At 37.3% G+C, this 4,884-nt stretch overlaps 1 protein-coding gene across 2 annotated transcripts in view; it reads left to right on the forward strand.

Annotated features, from left to right (window-relative positions):
- The window catches only part of LOC126404276 (gastrula zinc finger protein XlCGF57.1-like), a 236,338-nt gene that overhangs the window by 200,523 nt on the left and 30,931 nt on the right, over window positions 1-4,884 (forward strand). The window lies entirely within an intron of this gene.

Below are 4,884 nucleotides of genomic sequence, written 5' to 3' on the forward strand. Positions count from 1 at the left end.
CGCAGTGCAGCGTCCGGGGACCAACTCTTTTGCCGATGCCAGTGGTCAGGGTCACTGACAGGAGTATTCACCTAACATAGCCTACATATCTTTAATTATATAATTATTTATATGTCCCTATGTATATTTTTACATAAATCCCCAATATTTTATTTGCCTTTAAAAAAATCCTCTTCTTTCATTTAATTTGACAATGTTTGTTGTATTGTATTATATGTATGAATTCTCTACAGGATCTTGTTTGTTCTTTAATGTGTGTTCAATTTATTAAAAGAAAAGAAAGCTTCTCTGGTGTCGTTAGCTTCTCTGGTGTCGTTAGCTATTTCTACTTCTGGTCATCATGTTTTTTTTTCTTTGGACATGTAATAGGACAAACATGCTCTTTAACAATTTAGTGTGATTTCTTAACTCATAAGGGACCCAGGTAACGTGTTTACTTCCTGTAAATAGAGCAGCTTTGAAATAAAAACGTAGCAAGGTAAAACAGAACCAATATCAAGGGTCGTAATTTCTAATATAATATGCCAGAAACACAAGTCTATCAGTTGATCAGGATCAAGTGCGGCTCTCTGTTTCTTTACAATATTACCTGCCAATGCTCAGAGCGCACAGACGTTCCTGGCACACACAGATATTTACAGGCCAGCTTTTAGAGTTGCACCTGTTGGACTCTGTGTCTCCACCAAAGCAGCGGGTTGCTGTCTGCAGAAAGAGGAGTCTCCTTCATGTAGGCTTGCATCTCCAGGATGCCGACACCGCTACCTTTACCAAAGTCACTGGATTTATACAAGTCCCCAAACAGCTCCCCATCGCTCCCAGGGCAGCAGCTGCCTTTTCTCCCTCTTGTGTACAGTCACTGTCTGTCTCATTGTCCTTCATCTCGTGTGATAAGGTATCACTGACGAGATTTCTCTGTTCGGATGAAAGGTGGACTAAGGGAGAGAACCAGGGGGTCAGAAAGGCTGCTTTATTGAGAAGCATCCACTTGCTGCTCTCTTCACTGTAGCACATTTTCAGATTGGCCACCATCCGGCCTGTGAAAATAATAAAATAAATTTAGCCCTATATCACACACTATGTGAAAATGTGAAACTGCATTCACATCTCTAATTGTATTAGAGATATTAGGCGTTGTGAAAAATACGTATTGTTGCAATGTAGAGGGTATTATGAACTTAATATTTAATAAAGAATAAAAGTCAAATACCTCTCACTTCNTGAAAAATACGTATTGTTGCAATGTAGAGGGTATTATGAACTTCATATTTAATAAAGAATAAAAGTCAAATACCTCTCACTTCTTTGATGGCTGGTTTATGCGATGCATCAGGAGTGCTCAGCTGAGATATCATGACATGCTGCAGGGGGAGGACAGCTGATGCTGTGGGGAAGGCATCGGTGTAGAGGGCCTGAGTTGCCACTTTGAACGGTTTCAGTGTGTCTTTTAGTTGCTCAACCATGGAGCACTCAGAAGTGCTGAGTTCCAAATGAGATGTTCAGATGCACGGCATATCATGTCATAGATGGTATTCCATCTGATGATTCAGTCATTTATCGGTCTGTCTTTTTTCAATCCGAGGAGCACCTGCTTTTCCTCCAGCAGGCAGGTGTGGGATGGAGACCTCCCAAAATGGGCTGCACTTTGCTTTAGTCTGGAGAGAGCAGTGTCAACAGCTTTCACCTCAAGCCCCTTGTGCACGGCCAGGTTTAACGTGTGTGCCAAACAGGGTACATTAATAAGCCCTAAATTACGTACGGCGTTAACGTTGTTCAGAGCATTATTGGTGGCGAGCGCTACAACCGCTTCACGGGAGATGTCAAACTCATTCAGTGTGCTGCTGATGCTCTCTGCAACGTGTACAGCTGTGTGGCTTCTTCTTAGCTCCTCAGTGCACAAAACATAATTTTCAAGTTCACATGAGTGTGATATATAGTGAGGGTCACAAGGAGGGTCAAATGTTTATAACCCTGCCCCCGAGCTTACTCTGGTCATGAGGGATGCTCCCTCCAGACATCCGGGTGTCAAAATGGGGGTAAAAAGTTCACTCAGGATGTTCAGACAGTGCTTTCTAAGATGTCCCATGATGTCCCCTCGCACCACCCCGGGAATCACACCGTCTCATTGACAACTGGGTGGCACTCTGCGGGTGTTAATTTTACGCCCTGTGTCGTTAACTTCTCTGGTGTCATTAACTTCTTTGGTGTCGTTAGCTTCTCTGTAGGGATGTCCAGATCGCATTTTTTTTGCATCCTATCCCATACGAGTCCTTTATTTTGAAACCGAGTCCGATACGATACTTTGCACAGAATTAAGACAAAGGAAAAAGAATGCATCCAAGTTGTCCCATAAGGTTTGTTTTTTATTTAAATAGTATCCAAAAAGCTTATCGGTGGTTCAGCAGCACAAAATGTAAACCAAGTCAATATCTTCTTCTTGTCTTCAACAAACAAAATAGGTCTATAGCTTTTGTCGCGGTTTGACACATGAAACAAATATTTTTCTTTTACTCAGTCAAACCCCACAAAGAAACCAAAAAACCCATAAAACAGGTCCCTCAACACCAAAATTAAATTGTTTTTATCTGGTTTCTGTAGAACAAAAGAATTATACTATACTATACAAAAATACAAATACAACAGTGGTTTGAGCACAGCACCTGGGGGGGTAGCTTCCTGTTAATGCATGCTTTATATATATATATATATATATATACTTTATTGTATTTATATTTAGTGCCAAAGTTTACATCGTTTTACATTTACTTACATGATTTTGTTATTCACAGCATTCTTACAATATTTATATATAAATTTGTGTGTGAGTGAAAATAATAATAATATTGCATGATGCATGGTAATGCACGATAATGCTCATACATGCTCATCCACATACAGCTACACCCATTTACCACCCCCCCCCCCCCACCCCCCCAAAAAATTTAAGGGCTGAGTCTTTTGATATTATTCAACTGTGTCAATTGTAGTCATTATACTTAAACCATTTATTCCATCGTTTAAAATATTCCAGTTCTTGATTCCTGATTCTATAAGTTATCCTTTCCATTTCTGAGATGTTGTCTACATTTATCTTCCAGCTGTTAAGTGAAGGTGGGGTGGATTTTAACCAGTTCCTTGTTATCTGCTTCATAGCTGCAATTCTAAGTATCCTATATAAGTATCTGTCTATATCTGATGTGAGTTCGGGTGGTGATATACCTAAAATAATACACTTTGATTCGATTGTCTCTTGAATTTGGAATGTTTTCATGATTGAAATTATAATTAATTGCCAGAACATTTTTAATACTGGGCAAAAAAAAAAGACGTGAGTGATTTGCATTCTTTTTGCCGCATCCTCTCCAACAATCTGGTTTAATGGATATTGTAAATTTTGATTGCATTATTGGTGTGATAAAGAATCTTGTATATATTTTCCATGCATACTCCCTCCAGTATCTAGAATTTGTTGTTTTATGTATTGCTTTGTATACAATTTACCAATCTTCCTCTTTTATCTGTCCATTTAGTTCTGAGCTGCACTTTATTCTAATCATATCTTGTGTATCGATGTTGTCTTCTAGTATTTTATATATTTTAGAGGGGATGTTCCCTGTCTCTGTGTTCTAGTTTTTTATCATAAATGTAATTAGGGGGTGCTGATCTTGGTTACTCTCTCTTCTCTGAGAAGTTTTGATATAGTTTCTAAGTTGTAGATATTTATAGAAATTGGACTGTGCTAAATCAAATTTATTTGATATAGCTTCAAAGGTATTAACAGTATTCTTGATTAATAATTGTGAGGATATTTGCAGTCTCTTTGATGACCAGATTTTTAATATATTATCCATTTTGTTTGGTTTAAATTGGGGGTCCGATGCCATTTCCCTGAGATAAAACAAGTCATTATGAATCCTTTGTTTTTTACAAATTTGTTTCCAGCTATATAGAGTGTTGTTAATCCATCTATTTTGTCCTTTGAATTGTGCCACATCTTTTTTATCTATAAAGGGTAAAGTCTTAATTGAGATCGGAGCCAGCTCCTTTTCTATCATAAACCATTTAGTTTTTGTGCCATCATTAGTCCATTTCATTATATTACTTATTTGTGTCGCATAGAAATAATTCTGTAAATCTGGGAGTGCTAATCCACCACGTTCTTTAGATTTTACTAATGTTTTGAGTTTGACCCCTTTTTTTTGTTATTCCAGATAAAATTAGTTATCATTCCATCTCTTAAAACTTTGTGGAGGGATTGGAACTGGTAGAGCTTGAAAAAGGAAGAGGAACTGCGGGAGGACCATCATTTTTACTGTATCTATTCTACTAAAAATAGAATCTGGTATTGTTTTCCATCTGGTCAGGTCTTGTTTAATTTTTTTCTCTAAATTCTGATAATTAACTTCATAGATTTTATTTAGGTCCGAATGGATTGTTATTCCTAAGTATTTGGTTCCACTTGAATTTGAGGTTTCCTTTCGAGTCATCTGTTGGTTGTTTAACTATACATATAGACTCACATTTACGTTTGTTAATTTTATATCCTGAATGCTCACTATANTTCCTTTCGAGTCATCTGTTGGTTGTTTAACTATACATATAGACTCACATTTACGTTTGTTAATTTTATATCCTGAATGCTCACTATATTCTTTTATTGTTTTAATAAGTTCTTGAAGTAAAGTTTCAGGTGTAGTCAGATAAAGTATAATGTCATCTGCATAAAGTGCTAGTTTATGACATTCCTGGCCTATAAGCAAACCCTTTATTTCATCTTGCTGTCTGATTGCTTCTGCAAGAGGTTCCATACATAGATTAAAAATTGATGCGGACAGTGGATCTCCTTGTCTGGTTCCTTTATGTATATGAAAGCGTCTTGATAGGGTG

This window comes from Epinephelus moara, chromosome 17 (assembly GCF_006386435.1).
Source record: "Epinephelus moara isolate mb chromosome 17, YSFRI_EMoa_1.0, whole genome shotgun sequence".
Taxonomy (NCBI): Eukaryota; Metazoa; Chordata; class Actinopteri; order Perciformes; family Serranidae; genus Epinephelus; species Epinephelus moara.